The 22,670-nt window shown below is 46.6% G+C and overlaps 1 protein-coding gene across 2 annotated transcripts in view; it reads right to left on the bottom strand.

Annotated features, from left to right (window-relative positions):
- Positions 1-22,180, bottom strand: part of SAMD3 (sterile alpha motif domain containing 3) — a 99,319-nt gene extending 77,139 nt beyond the window's left edge. For both annotated transcript variants that reach the window (XM_073337290.1, XM_073337288.2), the window contains exon 1: positions 21,944-22,180. The gene's annotated coding sequence lies outside the window, so the exon portion shown is untranslated. The remainder of the gene's footprint in view (positions 1-21,943) is intronic.
- Between the last annotated feature and the right edge of the window lie 490 nt (positions 22,181-22,670).

Below are 22,670 nucleotides of genomic sequence, written 5' to 3' on the forward strand. Positions count from 1 at the left end.
TATTCATTCACTAGTCTCTTTTTAGCCTAACTGAAAAGTCTAAATCACTAGATTTAGACTAATAGGTTCTCAAGCAACATTTTTCTTACTTTGCCTATATGTAAATTTCTGTCATCAATGGAAGTATTTTTTCCTCAGTTTGTGTGTGTATGGTGAAATAGACATTTATCGATAGAAAAATCTAATCCTTCCAAGCCGAGATATAGGGAAGGTTCTTTATTGTCCCCTTTGTAATCCTGCTCTCTGATCTCCTGGGCTGCAGGGTATACCAAATATTAAGATGTACCTAATGCTTAAGATTTTCAGTGATGGTACATCATTTTGATTTAAGAAAAGAAGGCAGATTCATGAAACTAATAATAACTCTATCCGGGACAGCCATAGAGCATATTTTAAAAGCACAGTCTGAATACCAGTGGTGACTTTGAAACATTCCCCTAAAAACTGTAAATATTTTTAAGAAGTTAAAAATTCACACAGCTTCTGCATCCCTTTTTAAAAAACAATCTACATAATATTTTGGCATCTCATAGCTTACTTCCAACTCATCCAATAATAAAAATTAGCTGTTATATACTTTATCCACAGATCTCAAAGCAGTTTACAAAAGTAAAGTAAGTTATTATCCCCATTTTACAAAAGAAAACAGTATCATACATTTACTGGTACATTGATGCCTAACTGGAATGTATGTTGATGTAAGTACGGTCAGAGTTAAGGTTTGGCATTATAATACAATGGTGAGAAATGTGATGTGTGTGTGTGTGTACGTACAGAACATTTATAGAAAGGTGGACTCTGTCACCGGAAGTGGGAAATGTGATGAGTGAGGGTAAAGAATGATCAAGTAGTATACGTTAACTTGATATTCCCTTGTTCCAGACTAAGACCTTCTGATGGAAGGCAGATAGGAACAATGCCATCTTAAATACGCAAAAAGAAAAGGAGTACTTGTGGCACCTTAGAGACTAACCAATTTATCTGAGCATGAGCTTTCGTGAGCTACAGCTCACTTCATCGGATGCATACCGTGGAAACTGCAGAAGACATTATATACACACAGAGACCATGAAACAATACCTCCTCCCACCCCACTGTCCTGCTGGTAATAGCTTATCTAAAGTGATCATCAAGTTGGGCCATTTCCAGCACAAATCCAGGTTTTCTCACCCTCCGCCCCCCCACAAACAAACTCACTCTCCTGCTGGTAATAGCCCATCCAAAGTGACCACTCTCTTCACAGTCCTTGCCTACAGACAGCCCCACAACCTGAAGCAAATACTCACCAACAACCACATACCACACAACAGAACCACTAACCCAGGAACCTATCCTTGCAACAAAGCCCATTGCCAACTGTGCCCACATATCTATTCAGGGGACACCATCACAGGGCCTAATAACATTAGCCACACTATCAGAGGCTCGTTCACCTGCACATCCACCAATGTGATATATGCCATCATGTGCCAGCAATGCCCCTCTGCCATTTACATTGGTCAAACTGGACAGTCTCTACGTAAAAGAATAATTGGACACAAATCAGATGTCAAGAATAACATTCATAAACCAGTCGGAGAACACTTCAATCTCTCTGGTCACGCAATCACAGACATGAAGGTCGCTATCTTACAACAAAAAAACTTCAAATCCAGACTCCAGCGAGAAACTGCTGAATTGGAATTCATTTGCAAATTGGATACTATTAATTTAGGCTTAAATAGAGACTGGGAGTGGCTAAGTCATTATGCAAGGTAGCCTATTTCCCCTTGTTTTTTCCTACCCCCCCCCCCCCAGACGTTCTGGTTAAACTTGGATTTAAACTTGGAGAGTGGTCAGTTTGGATGAGCTATTGCCAGCAGGAGAGTGAGTTTGTGTGTGTGTGTGTGTGTGTTCCCCGGGAAAGGGGGGGGTGAGAAAGCCTGGATTTGTGCTGGAAATGGCCCACCTTGATTACCATGCACATTGTAGGGAGAGTGGTCACTTGGATAAGCTATTACCAGCAGGAGAGTGAGTTTGTGTGTGTGGTTTTTGGAGGGGGGTGAGGGGGTGAGAGAACCTGGATTTGTGCAGGAAATGGCCCTCCTTGATTATCATGCACATTGTGAAGAGAGTGGTCACTTTGGATGGGCTATTACCAGCAGGAGAGTGAGTTTGTTTGTGGGGGGCGGAGGGTGAGAAAACCTGGATTTGTGCTGGAAATGGCCCAACTTGATGATCACTTTAGATAAGCTATTATCAGCAGGACAGTGGGGTGGGAAGAGGTATTGTTTCATGGTCTCTATGTGTATATAATGTCTTCTACAGTTTCCACGGTATGCATCCGATGAAGTGAGCTGTAGCTCACGAAAGCTCATGCTCAAATAAATTGGTTAGTCTCTAAGGTGCCACAAGTACTCCTTTTCTTTTTGCGAATACAGACTAACACGGCTCTTACTCTGAAACCTATCTGAAATACGGTTACACCATGAGGAGCACTTCAGTGTGTGGACCAACCTTTTAAAAGCACAGATAGAAACTTTTGTTGACAAAGAGTAACCACTACAAAAACAAAACCCCAACAACTTCTTCTTGCTGACATTCTTCAGGCCCATACTAACAGAGCATTCTATTACAAACTCACAGAAACTTGTGAATGCAGAATATCATTGGAATTCTGATTCCCTGCTTCAAGCAGAATAACTTTAGAATACGAATACCATATAATCTCATGAAGAGTGACTGATTCAGAATAGAAGAATTTTACAGGTTAGGAAAGAAAACTGCATCAAGTGGTCAATCCACAGTGAATGTTCTACACATTTTGAAATACAGCATTATATAACATATTCTGTTGCCACATATAATTCACTTTACGTTTGGTACTAAACATGCATGCCCAGAGCGTCCCGCTGCCCTTTAACTAATGCATATACACACACCCAGAGCCTCTCACTGCCCATTAACAACGTTCTCCAATAATCCAGATAAAGATTAGAGGGAACTCTGAATTTAAATTAGACAAGTTAAAAAGTCAAGCCATTGACATAGTTCAGCGGCACACCAAAATACATCACGTCATTCAATGCTTGTAATTTGAGTAACACAAGAGTCATAAACAACAACAACGGCTGCTTCCATTGTGCCACTTTTTGATTCACTGTCTAAAAACATGATGTTTAAAAAGGACGTTATAACTGAACACATTTATTTTACTACAGAGTTGGCAATACCTAAGGCTACTGAGACCTAAAATAAATGTGCACAAAAAGGGGTATGTAAGGCTTTGTCTACACTAGAGACCTTACAGCGGCACAGCTGTACTGCTGGAGCTAAGCCACTGTAAGGTCTCCCATGTAGCTGCTCTGTGCCGACAAGAAAGAACTCTCCGGTCGGCATAATTGAAGTACCCCCAATGAGCAGCAGTAGCTATGTTGGCAGGAGAGCGTCTCCTGCTGACATAGCACTGTACACAGCGCTTTGGTCAGTGAAACTTCTGTCGGTCAGGGGTGCTAGTGTAGACATAGCCTAAGGCAAAAAGTTTGAGAACTATTGTTCTAGAGAACTGCTTACTGCACTGTCTTCTATCTTCCGTACTTCTGCATCACATACATTTTTGAACAAGTAACCAGAAAAGCAGTATTAAGCTTGTGATATAGGGCTTGCCTACACAGTTTTTGTACTAATATAGCTAAGCAGTGTTTCTAAATTGACCAGTGCTTGAGTCCTTAAAAAAAGTAGTGCAGGAACACATGTCCAGCACGGTCACTCATAAGTGATAGCAATGCAAAGTGGGGCAGCTTTTTCTGGGTTCAGGAGTCCCAGGAGCCCCATGGCAGCAGGTTCCACACTGCCCCCCATCTTACCCAGTACACCTTGGCACCACTTGTCAGGGACTACACTGCGCTCCGACACCCTCACAGGCTCCCCACTGCTGCTGGCCAATCCATCATCAATAGTCTCCAGCCAGCTCCCTGGTGCATCTCGGAAACAGGCCGAAGATCCTCCCTCTTCCTCTCCACTCCATCCTGGGGTGGAAAGAGTGAGAGGAGCGTACCTCCAATACGCTGTTAAACTCAGCTCTACCCAGAGCCAGTGAGGACAATACCACAGACCCTCTGCAGGGGGGGATGGGTATAAAACCACCCAGCCTCGTTAACATAAGTGATAGCATGAGAAGTACCAGAACAGTGTTCCAGAGCGTTCTGGAACGACTCAAGCCCCGAAATCGATATAAGCAACTTTTTTACTACTATAACTATGTTCATGCACTGATTTAAATAAACCAATGAAGTTAAATCAGTACAGAAATTATATGTAGGCTACCCCTTTCAGAACAGTTCTGTAAAAAACTAAGCCTTCATTATTGTAATGTTTGTTCACACACCAAGAAACTTGTGCACATACATATAATACAAGCCTTTGTTCTCATGCACCTCTGATATCTAATGAATACTTAACGAAAATATGTTCTTGTCGCCTTTGATGTGGGGAACCACACCTATTTCTTAACAGGTGCATTCAGAGTAGTTTCTTTTGACTTCAAAGTCATGTGTGTGAAGGTTTGCTGAACCTGGCCCTAGATGGAAATTCCAAGTGCTCATCACCATCTATGCACTGTGGCAAGCAACCACACTTTAGGCTGTTTCACATACATTTGTTGTATATTCACTATGGGTAATGAATAAGAACAAAACATTTTATTCTCAATTCTGAAAGGAAACTTTCTACATCAGCAACCTGTACGCTGAGCCAGACAGAAGCAAGGTCAGGAGGCATGATTATATCTACATTAGTATGAGCGGAAAACTATTTACTCCTGACTAAGAGGACATATAGGGAGGCCTCAGAAGAAAACTTGCTCTTGACCTTGCTCAGAAGTAGAGAAAACATCAACACATTCCTGATCATCAAAAGGAGAATGACTGTTTTAAAAAAAACAAAAACTAAAACCCACAATTGTGGTCTCAGCAAGAAAAGCAAGCCAGACATCCCCTTATAAATCTTAATCAGAGTTAAGGGCCATATCAAGGCTACTGAATACATCTGACTATAAAGTCTGAAAGCAGACAAATTCCACGGGTGCAGGATTTATTCTGAAGAAGATTATGTAAAAAGTAAAGCCTTCTTCTTCAAAAGATCTGCTTTTCCATGCGTATACAGAGTCATAGCTTCCGATACCAAACTTTCTTAAAACGACTATTTTTGTTAGCTGGCTTGTCCCTACAATGTTATTGGAAAGGGAGAAATCCTGACTCACAAACCAAAAGAACAACACTAAGGCTTGATCTATGTAGCTACATTGGTCAGGATGTGAGAAAACCACCCACCATAGATGCAGCTAGGCCCACAGAAGAATGTTTCCATCAACATAGCTACTGTCATTCAGGAAGATAGTGTTCTTACACTGATGGGAAATCTCCTTCCATTGGCCAAGGCTGCATCTACACAGGGTTATGCCAGCACAGCTAAATTGACATAGCTATGCCAATATAGCCTCTGTAGCATACCCCCTAATTCCAACTCCAAGGCCAAATTCTGCCCTTCCTTATACCTGTACAAACTCACAGATAAAAGTAGAGTGCATAGGTACTAGAAAAGACAAAATTTGAAAAAAATAAGTTGCCCAGCAAGGGCAGAATCTGTCTGTCAGAACCTTTATCACTGGCAATAAATCATAATCATGATTATCAGATTCCAGCTTGAATCTGATGCTGGCAATTAGAGAAAATAAATCTCTCATTTGTAAACTGAGCAAACTTGATCTGAAAATGGTTAAGACACAATGAGCATGGAATCAGACAGTTTGTTTAAAATCACTTTTTAGAGGAGAACCACACAGTAGCTGGGAGAGGGAAAAATCCTAATAAATATTAAAATTCCATTATCTACAGGATCTATAGTCCCATATGAAAAATCAGGCATGTTGAAGGACTTAATTACAAACCCAGTTGTCCCAAGAACTTCTAGTGTAGATAGAATGACTAAGTACACACTTGGGGTATGTCTACACTGCAAAAAAACCACAAAACACAGCAGTGTGTCTCAGAGCCTGGGTCAACTGACTCAGGCTCACCCTACATGTCTAACAATAGCAATATAGCTGTTCCTGCTCAGGTTCTGAGACCCAGAAGGGGGGAAGGTCCGAGAGCACGGGCTCCAGCCCAAGGGGAACATCTATACAGATCTTTTTAGCCCCATAACGTGATTCCTGCAAGCCCAAGTCAGTTGACTCCGGCTCTGAGACTCACTGCCAGAGAGGTCTGTAGGTTTTTGCAGTGTTGATGTACACTCAGTGATATTTTCCCCCAAAGAGAAGTGTGAATTTCTCAGTAGAAGGCCAACACCATTGACCATTTTCCTATTCATTGTCGAAGGACTTGTCTACGCACAGAAGTTACAGCACTTTAACGATACCAGAATAGTTGAAGTAATAGCGTGGACACCATTCTACTGGTATAAGGGTGCTTATACTAGTATAGCTTGTCCCTGTACAGGAAGGGGAATAAGCTATACCATAGAAGGCATCCTTTACCAATATAAATATGTCCATGCTGGGGCTCGTGCTGATATAGCTATTTTGGTAAACTACTAAAAAATAAGAATAAAAAAAATCCACACATATCCTTAATTGAAATAGTTATATCAATATAAAAACTGTGTACTTTGGGCCTAACTAAATGGCTTATGCACTGTGAGTCGGTGTTGTTCATTTGAAGTGATATTCCCCCAGAATAATGCTACAAGTTAGAGAAAGTTCAACAATCTTTATCTTCTCTAATCAGCTATTTAATATTTTTTGTTTACACTGCAGGGCGGGTGGGGCAATTGATCAGTCAAATATTTTCAAGCACTAACTTATTAGAATAGTAAAAAAGGTAATAAAAAGAGTAGGACTATGGTCTCTAATAGCCTTAGATCAGGGGTCAGCAATCTGCGGCACGCATGCCAAAGGCGGCAGGTGAGCTGATTTTTAGTGGCACTCTTCTGCCAGCTGGGGTCCTGGCCGCCGGCCCCACTCAGCCTGCTGCCTGCCAGGTTGAAAGGAACCCCAGGCCGGCAGCAGGCTGAGTGTGGCCAGCGACCAGGACCCCAGGTGGCAGGGGCTGGCGGACAGAACCCCGGGCCAGCAGCGGGCTGAGCAGGGCCGGCGGACGGAACCCCTGACCTGGGGTTCTGTCCACCAGCCCCTGTAAATGCAAAATGTATAACTGGCACACGAAACCTTAAATTACAGTAAATAAATGAAGACTTGGCACATCACTTCTCAAAGGTTACTGACCCCTGCCTTAGATAGATATTTATGCCTAGTTACAAAATACACGTTACTTAACGTCACTATTTTAACATAGAAAAACGCAAAACACAACAAATGAAGTTGTAAAAAATGAAAGAATGACACCACGATGCAATCAAAGGGTATGCCACTACCTAGACTAGACTTGCTGAAATATCTGACAATATTTGACTATGGTCAAACAATAGGCAGTCAATTAACATTATTTGACCAGTCAATTGACTGACTTGCCAAGCCTAAATGCAGGACATTCTCATCCCCTTACCACTGAGTAACATGCACAACTTTTTTCCAGGAAAGTCTGTTTCCTGGGGATACAGCAGTATCCTAATATATAGTTTGGCTGTTTGACCAACTAATCTCCCCCTGCTCCTGCTCTACCTCTTTCCCTATGTGACAACATCTGCCAGACTCTCCAGTGAATGATGCCCCAACTCCTGCTATTTTGCAATATGGGAAATGATGGGATTTGCACAACACCATTCCACATGCTCAGCTCGATTGCAAACATCCAGATAGATGGTGCATTGCAGCAGTTTAGACCCAAATGCCTCTGTGCCTTTTTGTTTTATGAACTCATTTCTTTTTGTTTGTAAATATTGAAGAATAAAACCTGCAAGAGGAATAAAAACTCTCTGCAATGAGAGTGATTTACTCCAGACCCCCACCACCAGAAGGGGAAACACTGAGCCCAGTCACAAGAAGGAGGTGCCTTGTCACAGCTCATTACAGTATATTTGCAAGTCTAAGGTGAGAGCCCAGAAGCCCAAAATGGTCAAGAAGCAACCACTCCACCTTAGTTACAAAAAACAAAACAAGAAAATTTTCCTACGTGTCTGGGACAAACACCCTCCACCTCCCCTCAACCATCCCCAATACACAGCTAACCCCACCAAGCTGCCAGTGAATGCAGTTCCCTTAAACCCCATCAGCTCAGCTCCTTGCAGAATTACTCCTTCTTCCCAGCAAGACACACTCAAGATGCCCCTGCTACACTCCCAGCCTCTTCCAACGTGAAAGAATGAGACTGGCCCACTTTACTGAATCTGGATCTCTTGCATGGTAATGCAATATATAGAGCGCAATAAGGCTGACCCATTTTCTAACTAAAAGATTACAAATAACTGAGACACTTGCATCCACCTTTAAAGTAAGAGTCCTGCTGTTTAGGGTCTTTGTAATTGTACTGTGGTGTTTCAGCTTTTAGCCAGTCCTAAAAACTGCTTTTCAAGTAGGTGATCAGAAAGCACCAGGTGTACATCAAAACCTTAAGACTGATCTTTGCAGTTCTGCCCCTTAGGGCTTGTCTACATTGGCATGCTAAATTGGCAACACTGCAATCAATGCAGCGGCATTGATTTAGCGGGTCTGGTGAAGACACAATAAGTTGATGGCAGAGTGCTCTTCTGTCAACTTCAGTACTTCACCTCCTGGGAGAGGCAGAAGCTAAGTTGGTGGGAGAGCATCTCCCACCGAACCGACATGGCATGGTGTAGACACTGCGTTAGATCGACATAACTTACATCAACTTAAGCAGCAGTGTAGACCAGGCCTTACTGCCCCAGGGAGTGGAAAAACAAAGTTCAGTGTGTCTTATGTATACCATAAGCACTGTATAATGCATAGCAAAGCACTGCTCAAACCAAACAATTTAAAATATATAGAATCAGAAATACAGAAAAAGGGAGACTAAAATTAAGCATATGAGATACACAAGACATATAGAACCTTAGCAATGTAGGGTTGGAAGGGATCTCTGTAGGTCATGTAGCCCAGCCCCCTTTGCTGAGGCCGGACCAAATAAACCTATACTATCCCTGATAGGTGGTGTCCAACCTATCCTCAAATACCTCCAGTGATGAGAATTCCACAACCTCCCTTGGAAGTTTATTCCAGTCCTTAACTATCCTTATAATTGGAACGTTTTTCCTAATATCTAACCTAAATCTGCCTTGTTGCAGATTAAGTGCATTGCTTCTTGTCCTACCTTCCGTGGACACAATGAACAGTTGATCTCCGTTCTCTTTATAAACAGCCCTTAACTTATTTGAAGATTCATCAGATTCCCCCCTCCCTCCAGTCTTCTTTTTCTCAAAACTAAACATACCCAGTTTTTTTAACCTCTCCTCATAGGGCAGGTTTTCTAAACCTTTTATCATCTTTGTAGTGCTCCTCTGGACCAATTTGACCACATATTTCTTAAAGTGTGATGCCCAAAACTGCACATGATACTCCAGATGAGGCCTCACCAGTGCTGAGTAGAGCACAATTTCCTCCCAGGTCTTACATAGTATAGAATCATAGAATCATAGAATATCAGGGTTGGAAGGGACCCCAGAAGGTCATCTAGTCCAACCCCCTGCTCAAAGCAGGACCAATTCCCAGTTAAATCATCCCAGCCAGGGCTTTGTCAAGCCTGACCTTAAAAACCTCTAACGAAGGAGATTCTACCACCTCCCTAGGTAACGCATTCCAGTGTTTCACCACCCTCTTAGTGAAAAAGTTTTTCCTAATATCCAATCTAAACCTCCCCCACTGCAACTTGAGACCATTACTCCTCGTTCTGTCATCTGCTACCATTGAGAACAGTCTAGAGCCATCCTCTTTGGAACCCCCTTTCAGGTAGTTGAAAGCAGCTATCAAATCCCCCCTCATTCTTCTCTTCTGCAGGCTAAACAATCCCAGCTCCCTCAGCCTCTCCTCATAACTCATGTGTTCCAGTCCCCTAATCATTTTTGTTGCCCTTCGCTGGACTCTCTCCAATTTATCCACATCCTTCTTGAAGTGTGGGGCCCAAAACTGGACACAGTACTCCAGATGAGGCCTCACCAATGTCGAATAGAGGGGAACGATCACGTCCCTCGATCTGCTCGCTATGCCCCTACTTATACATCCCAAAATGCCATTGGCCTTCTTGGCAACAAGGGCACACTGCTGACTCATATCCAGCTTCTCGTCCACTGTCACCCCTAGGTCCTTTTCTGCAGAACTGCTGCCTAGCCATTCGGTCCCTAGTCTGTAGCTGTGCATTGGGTTCTTCCGTCCTAAGTGCAGGACCCTGCACTTATCCTTATTGAACCTCATCAGATTCCTTTTGGCCCAATCTTCCAATTGGTCTAGGTCCTTCTGTATCCTATCCCTCCCCTCCAGCGTATCTACCACTCCTCCCAGTTTAGTATCATCCGCAAATTTGCTGAGAGTGCAATCCACACCATCCTCCAGATCATTTATGAAGATATTGAATAAAACCGGCCCCAGGACCGACCCCTGGGGCACTCCACTTGATACCGGCTGCCAACTAGACATGGAGCCATTGATCACTACCCGTTGAGCCCGACAATTTAGCCAGCTTTCTACCCACCTTATGGTGCATTCATCCAGCCCATACTTCCTTAATAGTACACTCCTATTAATACACCCCAGAATGATATTGGCCTTTTTCACAATAGCGTCATATTATTAGCTTTGTATACTGTTGGTATTGTTGTCCTTGTACAGCTCTTTCTGTTTTGGCCTCCTTCTGCTGGCCTGTGTATGATTGCTCTTAAATTAATAAACCCACTCCCCGGTCAATCATCAGACCCAGCAAGGAAGATCTACATTGACAAAGAAGAACTGGAATAATGTAGAATACTTTGCCTATTTTGGCAGCCATCTCTCACAGAGGGCAGACATAGATGTCAAGATTCAGCATCGAATCTGCAACATCAGCCTTCCTTTTGGCAAACTGTCTCGCCAGACTTTCAACAATCACAACATCAGAACACATCCTAGACTTTTAGTTTATAAAGTGGTGGTAATGCCAACTCTCCTTGACAGCTGCGAGAGTTGGGTGACCGATAAAAAACACCTGAAAAACCTGGAATGCCAGCACTTTCTTTGGAAGATCTTCAACATAAAGTGAGAGGATCATCACACTAATGTCAGTGTCCTTCCAGAGGCTAACATCTTCAGTGTTGAGGCCCTGATTATCCAGCACCAGCTGAGGTGGAGCAGGCACTGTGTGCTTATGCCTGATACATGCTTACCAAAACAACTGCTGTACGTCCAACTCACCAAAAGAGAAAGGAAACGGGGAAGCAAAAAGAAACACTTTAAAGACACCCTCAGGGTAAACATCAAGAGATTTGGCATTGACACCACACACTGGGAGACAGCAGCCCAGGATAAGGATAAGTGGCGAAGACTAGTCAGAGAGGAAACGTCCACTTTTGAGGAAAATTGCCTTGCCCTGGTTGCAGAAAAATGCCAGAAAAGAAAGGAAAGATAACTGTCACACACTGATTGTGGCCCAACCCTGTCTTCCAACACCACCTGCAATGTCTACCAACAAGCTTGTGGCTCAAGGATCGGACTCCTCAGTCACCAAAGGACCCATGAAAAATAAATAAAACCTGTAAAAGAGATCATCCTCAACCTCAAGGGATCACTGATGATGACTGCCTCATGTTGGGCATACTACCTCTTTGTTTAGTAGTAAACCATCATCTAGAGATGCAGAAAGACACCTATTTTTAATAGATACCTGACATTTGGTGCCTTACAAGGAATCTGAGCAGCACCTGAATGTAGTCCCTAATTTAAATCTGTGCCACCAGATTAAAGAAATAAAAGGGCATATTTGGGGGAGTTATACCTCACTATCACTACTGATATGTTGTGTGGTTGGTGAAGAATTCTACTCCAGAGAAGTGTAAAATTACTCCAAGTAAGGTCAAAGATTTCACAAGAACTCATGTAGAAACTGCAAGTACTGGTGGTTGATTTTCGCCCCAGAGTTGGAAGCTATGGTGACCTGTGGCCCAGGTAAACTATTTTTAGAACCCTGCTCCTTTGTTAAGTGGCATTGATCACACGCCTAAAGGATTCCATGATTAAACTGGGCACAACTGTCTTTGCCATTTGGATCCCAAGTTCCATGAAGCACAGAGAGAAACAGCTGATTCCTTCAGAGCCATTCCATGCCTATGGGTCCCAATCTGGCTGCCTTGTTGAACAAGAAGCACTTCCATGCTGGGCAAATGATGGTAGCCAATGAGGGAATGTATCAGATTCCAAGTTCAGACGGCAGGATACATGACTGCTGAGTCCAGAGTCTGTGGTTTGGTCTCTTCGTTTTGCTATAGAGTCTAATGCATTTGTATCACTTCTCCACCTCCTGCTACTTTGAAAGATTAGAAAGTGTGGAAATAGAGCAAAGTTGTTTTTTCTCATGATGCAACCTTGCCAAGTGGTGTGAGACCCTTTTCACCCACACTTATGGGAGAAGAAAAGGACCTAGGGGTTACAGCAGATGAGAAGCTGGATATGAGTCAACAGTGTGCCCTTGTTGCCAAGAAGGCCAACGGCATTTTGGGATTTATACATAGGGGCATTGCCAGCAGATCGAGGGACATGATCGTTCCCCTCTATTCGACATTGGTGAGGCCTCATCTGGAGTACTGTGTCCAGTTTTGGGCCCCACACTACAAGAAGGATGTGGAAAAATTGGAAAACGTCCAGCGGAGAGCAACAAAAATGATTAGGGAACTGGAACACATGAGTTATGAGGAGAGGCTGAGGGAACTGGGGATGTTTAGTCTACGAAAGAGAAGAATGAGGTGGGATTTGATAGTTGCTTTCAACTACCTGAAAGGGGGTTCCAAAGAGGATGGATCTAGACTGTGTTCAGTGGTAGGTGATGACAGAACAAGGAGTAATGGTCTCAAGTTGCAGTGGGGGAGGTTTAGGTTGGGTATTAGGAAAACTTTTTCACTAGGAGGGTGGTGAAACACTGGAATGCGTTACCTAGGGAGGTGGTGGAATCCCCTTCCTTAGATATTTTTAAGGTCAGGCTTGACAAAGCCCTGGCTGGGATGATTTAGTTGGGGATTGGTCCTGCTTTGAGCAGGGGGTTGGACTAGATGACCTCCTGACATCCCTTCCAACCCTGATATTCTATAACAGTGTCTATACATCTGGGTATACTGATTAGATTATCCACAAATACAAAGTTAGTTTTTAAAAGTCATATGATACATAGAGTACATAATCAGCAATAATCCAAATTTAGGTGAATAGATTAACACAGTTTAGATATTAGAATACTTGGGTACATCACTCATGAAAAGTTGTACAGAAATTTGGTTGTGAAAAGCAAAATATATCAATGAGTGGAGATTGTCCCTCGGTAATTGAGAATTAGGTTGGTTGTCCATTTAGAAAATGCAATCCATAAGGAAAGTATTTGTTACTTTCCTGACTGCGCTTCTCATCGGCGCTCCAGCTCATCCCTCCTGGTATTGCCGATGTCCAGTGATGTGTTCTATGTAGATGTCCCTTGACCACCTGATGGCATCTGACACCGTGAGTTGCTGTATCAGCCGAGTGTAGCGTTGACCGATTCTGCATTCTCTCAGCACTCGCTCGTTACCAGGGTCCCATGCACTTAAGGCTCCGACGATCAGTGCACGTGTCTGGACCTGGTAACCCTTAGCTCTCAAGGTTTCGGCCAGAGGGGCATATTTCTCTACCTTTCGAGCTCAGGCATCGTGGAAGGCTAGGGTCCTGTTCTCGAACGGCACTCTGATGTCCACAGTACTACAGGAACATAGCTCTCCTCTTCCCTCAGGATCCCTTACTTATAAGGTGGGACTCCATCAATCAATTAAGTAAGCACTTGCATGAAGTGATGAATCTTGCACTGTGTCCAGAAGGTAGCAGGATTTGGTGCTATCTGATAGCTAGTGGTAACAAGTTCCACTATCATGAGCCTGTCACTGAAAAGGCTCTCAGTCTTTATGGGGTACACCCTGATCTCCATCAACCAAGGCTGTGTCCTTGAAACAGCCAGTCAACAGCATTCAAACATTTGTGCAATAGGACCCAAGACTCTACGGTCAGTGCAGAGAGTGCCAAGCAATAAGACCAGCCTACTAAAACTCTAGAATCTCCCCCAACATTTGATACCATGAAATGAGTAGGGGAGAGACGGGTTAAGAGTCAAACGCAAGAAATCAAAGAGATACTGAAATGAAACCACTGTAGTCACCAATAAAACAAAACAATCACAGCACCACAACCAGTCTCACCAGTCAGCACAATCACCTTCTATTTGCATCTCTAAAGCATTCTGTTCAGTCAAGAATTGACGATTACATACTTGGGGAAATGTACACATTAATTATGTGTTAATCTATAATAGTCAACCTGGTACATCATTTTTACTTAATCAATGACAAATAAGTTGGTCCATGTTGTAACCTGATTTTTTCCTTCAAAGCTTCACATTACAGAGTGCAATGTGTATCAACATGATCATCTCTCTTTCTGCAAATGAGGACATTGTCATGCACTTGAAAATAAATAAATTACTGTTCTCAGCTGCACTACGATGTGCCTGTTTTCTGAAGAATTTCTAAATAAAACAACCTCATTATACAAAGTTTCTCCTCTAAGCCCTGGTTTACACTAGGAGTTGCGGTCAAATTTAGCAGCATTAAATCGATTTAACCCTGCACCTGTCCACACAACAAAGCCCTTTTTTTCAACTTAAAGGGCTCTTAAAATCGATTTCCTTACTCCACCCCCGACAAGGGGATTAGCGCTTAAATTGGCTTTGCCGGGTCGAATTTGGGGTACTGTGGACGCAATTAGACGGTATTGGCCTCCGGGAGCTATCCCAGAGTGTTCTATTGTGACCGCTCTGGACAGCACTCTCAACTCAGATGCACTGGCCAGGTAGACAGGAAAAGGCCCGCGAACTTTTGAATTTCAATTTTCTGTTTGCATGGTCACCTGCAGCTTGCCACGCTGGCCAGAGCTCATCAGCAGAGTTGATCATGATGGAGTCCCAGAATCGCAAAAGAGCTCCAGCATGGACCGAACGGGAGGTACGGGATCTGATCACTGTATTGGGGAGAGGAATCTGTGCTATCAGAACTCCGTTCCAGTTTTCGAAATGCCAAAACATTTGCAAAAATCACCCAGGGCATGAAGGACAGAGGCCATAACAGGGACCCGAAGCAGTGCCGCATGAAACTTAAGGAGCTGAGGCAAGCTTACCAGAAAACCAGAGAGGCAAACAGCCACTCTGGGTCAGAGTCCCAAACATGCCGCTTCTATGATGAGCTGCATGCCATTTTAGGGGGTTCAGCCACCACTACCCCAGCCGTGTTGTTTGACTCCTTCAATGGAGATGGACGCAACACAGAAGCAGGTTTTGGGGATGAGGAAGATGATGAGGAGGAGGAGGTTGTAGATAGCTCACAGCAAGCAAGCGGAGAAACCGGTTTCTCACCCTGGACCTGGAGCCAGTACCCCCCGAACCCAACCAAGGCTGCCTCCCGGACCCGCCAGGCGGAGAAGGGACCTCTGGTGAATGTACCTTTTAAAATAATATAAATGATTTAAAAGCAAGCATGTTTAATGATTAATTTGCCCTGGCATTTCCAGCTCTCCTGGATGTACTCCCAAAGCCTTTGCAAAAGGTTTCTGGGGAGGGCAGCCTTATTCCGTCCACCATGGTAGGACACTTTACCACACCAGGCCAGTAGCACGTACTCGGGAATCATTGTACAACAAAGCATTGCAGTGTATGTTTGCTGGCATTCAAACAACATCCGTTCTTTATCTCTCTGTGTTATCCTCAGGAGAGTGAGATATAATTCATGGTCACCTGGTTGAAATAGAGTGCTTTTCTTAAGGGGACATTCAGAGGTGCCCATTCCTGCTGGGCTGCTTGCCTGTGGCTGAACAGAAATGTTAGCCACGGGGAGGGGGGAGGGGCTAGCCACGTGGCGGGGGGAGGCAAAATGCGACCTTGGAACGAAAGCACATGTGCTTTGTATACAATGTTAACAGCAGGGTTTACTGTGAAAGAGTGTACCCATTGTTCCATAAAATGTGTCTTTTTAAATACCACTGTCCCTTTTGTTTTCTCCACCAGCTGCATGTGTTTCAAGGATCACAGGATCTTCTCCTTTCCTGAGGCTAGTGAAGATTAGAAGGCAAAAAAACCAAACTCGTGATTAAATGTTCTCTGAGCTCATGCTGTCCTCCCACACTGACAGAGCACAGATAAATGTGTGGAGGCAGACAATGTCAGAGTGCAGGAAAGCACAAAATGACCGGGAGGAGAGGTGGCGGGCTGAACAAAGGGCTGAAGCTGAAAGGTGGCGGCAGCATGATGAGAGGAGGCAGGATTCAATGCTGAGGCCGCTGGAGGATCAAACTAGTGTGCTCCAGCGTATGGCTGAGCTGCAGGAAAGGCAGCAGGAGCAGAGACCACCGCTACAGCCCCTGTGTGACCAACTGCCCTCCTCCCCAAGTTCCATAGCCTCCACACCCTGATGCCCAAGAACGCGGTGGGGGGGCCTCCGGCCACCCAGCCACTCCACCCCAGAGGATTGCCCAAGCAACAAAAGGCTGGCATTCAATAAGTTTTAAACTTTTAAAGTGCTGTGTGGCCTTGTCCTTCCCTCCTCCACCACCCCTCCCAGGCTACCTTGGCAGTTATCCCCTTATTTGTGTGATGAATTAATAAAGAATGCATGAATGTGAAGCAACAATGACTTCATTGCCTCTGCAAGTGGTGATCGAAGGGAGGAGGGGAGGGTGCTTAGCTTACAGGGAAGTAGAGTGAACCAAGGGACGGGGGGTTTCATCAAGGAGAAACAAACAGAACTTTCACACCGTAGCCTGGCCAGTCATGAAACTGGTCTTCAAAGCTTCCCTGATGCACCGCGCCCTCCTGTGCTCTTCTAACCGCCCTGGTGTCTGGCTGCGCGTAACCAGCAGCCAGGCGATTTGCCTCAACCTCCCACCCCGCCATAAATGTCTCCCCCTTACTCTCACAGAGATTGTGGAGCACACAGCAAGCAGTAATAACAGTGGGAATATTGGTTTTGCTGAGGTCTAAGCAAGTCAGTAAACTGCGCCAGCGCGCCTTTAAACATCCAAATGCACATTCTACCACCATTCTGCACTTGCTCAGCCTGTAGTTGAACAGCTCCTGACTACTGTCCAGGCTGCCTGTGTATGGCTTCATGAGCCTTGGCATTAAGGGGTAGGCTGGGTCCCCAAGGATAACTATAGGCATTTCAACATCCCCAACGGTTATTTTCTGGTCTGGGAATAAAGTCCCTTCCTGCAGCTTTTGAAACAGACCAGAGTTCCTGAAGATGCGAGCGTCATGTACCTTTCCCGGCCATCCCACGTTGATGTTGGTGAAATGTCCCTTGTGATCCACCAGTGTTTCCAGCACTATTGAAAAGTATCCCTTGCGGTTTATGTACTCGCCAGCTTGGTGCTCCGGTGCCAAGATAGGGATATGAGTTCCGTCTATGGCCCCACCACAGTTAGGGAATCCCATTGCAGCAAAGCCATCCACTATGATCTGCACATTTCCCAGGGTCACTACCCTTGATATCAGCAGATCTTTGATTGCGCTGGCTACTTGCATCACAGCAGCCCTCACAGTAGATTTGCCCACTCCAAATTGATTCCCGACTGACTGGTAGCTGTCTGGCGTTGCAAATTTCCACAGGGCTATTGCCACTCGCTTCTCAACGGTGAGGGCTGCTCTCATCTTGGTATTCATGCGCTTCAGGGCAGCGGAAAGCAAGTCACAAAGTTCCATGAAAGTGCCCTTATGCATTTCACTGGGAATTGTCCCAGACCTGTAACACTATGCGGTCCCACTAGTCTGTGCTTGTTTCCCAGGCCCAGAATCGGCATTCCACGGCATGAACGTGCCCCATTAACACCATGATGCCTGCATTGGCAGGGCCCATGATTTGAGAGAAGTCTGTGTCCATGTCCTCATCACCGTGCTGACGTCGCCTACTCGCCCGGTTTCGCTTTGCCAGGTTCTGGTGCTGCATATACTGCTGGATAATGCGTGTGGTGTTTAATGTGCTCTTAATTGCCAAAGTGATCTGAGCGGGCTCCATGCTTGCCGTGGTGTGGCATCTGCGCAGAAAAAAAGCGCGGAACGATTGTCTGCCGTTGCTCTGACGGAGGGAGGGGTGACTGACGACACGGCTTACAGGGTTGGCTTACAGGGAATTAAAATCAACAAAGGGGGTGACTTTACATCATGGAGAAACAAAAACAACTGTCACACAGAATGGCCCCCGCAAGGACTGAACTCAAAACCCTTGGTTTAGCAGGCCAATGCTCAACCCACTAAGCTATCCCTCCCTCTCGTATTTCAGGCAGGACTTCGGGGCAGTGGGGAGGGGGGAAATGAATACAAAACAAATCTGGTCTATTTCTTGTTTTGATCCACTCCATCTATCTTTTACATCTTTGGCTGGCAGCAGATGGTGCAGAAGGACTGCAAGCCATCCACATCTCTTGGCTACTCGGCAGAAGATGGTACAATAGGACTGCTAGCCATCCTCATCTCCTGCCTGCCCGGCAAAAGATGGTACAATAGGACTGCTAGCCATCCATATTTCCTGCCTGCTCACCATGAGATGGTACAATAGGACTGCCTGCAGGACTAAAGAGAGTGACCTGGTCGAGTCACTCCTAATGTAGTCCCTGCACCCATGTCTGCCCAGGCGCTTGTGACCGACACGGCCAGGAGCACCTCGGACATGACGGTGATGGCTACCAGTCCTATTGTACTGTCTGCTGCCACAAGGCAATGGGTTGCTGCTACTGTGTAGCAATGCCGTACCGCATCTGCCAGCACCCAGGAGACATATGGTGACAGTGAGCTGAGCGGGCTCCATGCTTGCTGTGGTATGGCGTCTGCACAGGTAACTCAGGAAAAAAGGCACGAAACGATGGTCTGCCATTGCTTTCACAGAGGGAGGGAGGGAAGAAGGGCCTGATGACATGTACCCAGAACCACCCGTGACAATTTTTTTGCCCCATCAGGCATTGGGATCTCAACCCAGAACTCCAATGGGCAGCAGAGACTGTGGGAACTGTGGGATAGCTATCCACAGTGCAACACTCCGGAAGTCGACGCTAGTCTCGGTACTGTGGAAGCACTCCGCCGAGTTAATGCACTTAATGCACTTAGAGCATTTTCTGTGGGGACACACACAATCTACTATATAAAAACAATTTCTAAAAAACCAACTTCTGTAAATTTGACCTAATTTCATAGTGTAGACATACCCTGACTCTGCTGAACTAGGTTTGCCCCATACTGCTCTTCAAGGAAAGTGCAATCAGGTGTCACAGCAATTTGTAATGCTTACAAGGAAACTGAGGTGCAACGGTAATTCTAACTTTCAGCTTCCTGAAAGAGAGGAGCATACAATCCTCTCTCATTCACCATACAATTTTACCTCATTTTAGCACGTGTTTTTTAGAAAGCCTCCCACCAAAGCAGCAAGCAAAAAAGGAGGATTTGGGGAAAATATTACGCTATAACACCATTTTGCAAAGATCAGGTATCTTCAGAAGCAACACTTGTGGTCAAGATTAGGTGGTGAGATAAGCAAAAGTCTCTCCCAAAGAACCAGATGCACAAAATGCGCCAGATGAGCCCTAAAAGCGATTCAGAGGGAAAAATGTGCCATCAACCACTTCGCACTTCACCACCAGCCAAGGCTCTCAAAGCACTTTCCACACAGTACATGTATCTTCTACTCCTGAGGGAATTGTGTGCCAATGCACAATGCAGAATTTTGCAGAAATTAATGTGCAAGCAGAATTTCCTTTCCCCCAAAGAAATGGGCTGCAGCACTGCTAGCCGCCACTGGACTTGGCAGAGCCCAGCTTGCACATAGAAGACACTGCTGCAGGGAGGGAGAGGGAGCTAGAGGGTTCCTGGCAGCTGCAGTTCCCAGCATGCCTGAGGGAAGGAGAGGGCTGCATGCAGGAAAGTCCACACAAGCCTGGGACCAAGCATCAAGCTGTTTCTCCCTGTGTATTCCCTGGACTCATGGGGGACAGGCAGGGGGACGGGTGTCTGGGCAAAGGGGGGCCCAACGGCTGGTCTCTGGGGAGGAGAGTGTTCGGGTGTATTGACAGGGGGGTGGCCCGCAGGTGGGCTCTGGACGGGAAGAGGTTGTAGGTCTCTAGCTGTGGGAGGGGGAGGACAAAGAAACAGGAACTGGGTTCTCATAGGGGTTTCTTTAGTTCTCTACTCCTGGGGGAATTTGTGTGTGTGTATGTGTATATACACTGTTACAGACATACTTGCTGACAGATATTTTAAAATAAATTACCAAAATAATTGAAACTGGTGTGATTATGTAGCGTTATTTTGACAAATAAAAATTGCAGAATTTAAAAATATTGTGTGCAGAATTTTTTATTTTTTGGCACATTTCATTTTATTGGTTGCCAACTTTCTACTTGCATAAAATCGAACACTTGCCCCGCCCCCTGCCCTGCCCCTCCTCTGAGGCCGTGCCCATCCCCTGCCCCTTTTCTGAGGTGCCGTCCCTTGCTCACTCCAGCCCCCCTTCTTCTGTCGCTCGCTCTCCCCACCCTCACTCACTCGCTCATTTTCACCGGGCTGGGGTTCAGGAGGGGGTGAGGGCTCTGGCTGGGGGTGTGGGCTCCTGTGTGGGGCCAGAAATGAGGAGTTCAGAGTGCAGGAGCGGGCTCCAGGCTGAGACAGTGGGTTGAACTGCAAGATGGGGTGAGGGCTTCAACTGGGGTGGGGCCAGGGACGAGGGGTTTGGGGTGAAGAAGGATGCTTCAAGCTGGGATTGAGGGGTTCAGAGGGTGGGAGAGGGATCAGGGCTGGAGTTGGGGCACGGAAGGGGATGAGGAGTGCTGGCTCTGGGCGGCACTTACCTCAAGCAGCTCAAGAAAGCAGCGACATGTCCCTCCTCCAGCTCCTACCCAGAGGTGCAGCCAGGGGGTTCTGCACTCTGCCCCTGTCCCCAGGCACCACCCCTACAGCTTCCATTGGCCGTGGTTACTGGCCAATGGGAGCTGTGGAGTGGTGCTTGGGGAGGGGACAGCATGGATAGCCCCGACTGCTCCACGTGTAGGAGGCGGAGGGGGAACATGCCGGCTGCTTCCTGGGAACCGCGCAGCGCAGAGGCTAGCAGAGAGCGTGCCAGCCCCGCTGCACAGCGCCGCCAACCGGATAGTCAAGAGTCCGGTCAGCGGTGCTGGCTGGAGCCGTCAGGATCCCGTTTCGACAGGCTGTTCCGGTCAAAAACCCGACACCTGGTCCCCCTAGCGCAGAATGCCCCCAGGAGTCACCTTCCGAACTAGGGCGAGCAGACAGCGCACTGGCGAGGGGGTGGGCAGCAACAGAGCCTACCTAAGACAAAAGCCCTGAACATCAGGTCATCTGGCCACGCTCCTCTGCGCACCCCGCTGAAGAGTGTGTGTGTGTGTGTGTGTGTGTGTAGGGGGGGGGGGGGGGTAAAGGCAGGGAGGCTCCCTCCACACGCCCGGACGCAGAGCGCGCACACGCCACGCCAGGGCCCCGCTCAGCCGGGCAGCCCCCCCACCCCCCGCGAGAGGCAGAGCCAGGTGAGCCCAGGGCACCGCGGTGCGTGGCCGGGGCGCACGCCGGCCGCGTCGGTCGGAGAAAGGGGCAGCGAAGGCTTCACTTCGCAACCGCCTCTCCCCGCCGGCCCCGGCCCCGGCCCTGGCCCCGGCCGCTCCCTCTGCCCCCTGCCTTAGGGCTCGGCGGGACCGGAGCTGCGGCCCGCGGGCCAGCCCTCCCCGGCGCTGCTTGCACCGTCCCCCCATTACCTGCCCCGCTCAGCCGAAGACTCTGTCCCGAGCAAACTTCATGCAAAGCTGCCTTTGCCTTTCCTCCGGGGCGGCGCTTCCCCTTCCGGTGCGGGGGCTGGCTCTGCGCCGCGGTGGGAGCCGGGCTCGGGCTCGGGAGCTGGGAGAGACGGGAGCCGTGCAGGAGCGACCGCCCGGGGTGCGCGGGAGAGTGGGCGGGGACGGGGAAAGGGGGTGGGGCGCCGGCTCATTGGGAGATGCCGCGGGTGCTTTTGCCAAAGCAAAACTGGCTGGTTTGCTGGGTGCAACCCGCAGCACGTTCTGAGGGAGGAGAAAACAACCGCGGCCGCAAGCTACAAACACACGCTCCCCGGCTGCTGCTGCCGCTGGCTCCGCCCTGGTGCGTTTCTGGGCCGGGGCAACATCTTCTGAGTGGGGCTCTCAAGCCCCAGGCAGCCCGTGGCTTTCTGCTGCGGCTCCTCTGAGCTAGACAACCCGATGGAATATTTCTGGTTCCAGTATAAAGGACAAACTGTGAGCTGTGCCTTAAAAGACCAAAAATGAATAGATAATCTCCTGGATCTGACGGTCGATAATTAATCCTGTTTGGGGGTTTTTTGGTTTTGTTTTTGTCTGTAAACGAACCTTGAGTCTGAGTTTGGACTCTTGGAGCTGGTTTTGAATTTAGATTGAGGAAGGAACAAGATGCCCTTCGAAAGAACATGATTATTTTTAAGTGACCCTTGAA

Source organism: Lepidochelys kempii, chromosome 3 (assembly GCF_965140285.1).
Source record: "Lepidochelys kempii isolate rLepKem1 chromosome 3, rLepKem1.hap1, whole genome shotgun sequence".
In the NCBI taxonomy this organism is placed as follows: Eukaryota; Metazoa; Chordata; order Testudines; family Cheloniidae; genus Lepidochelys; species Lepidochelys kempii.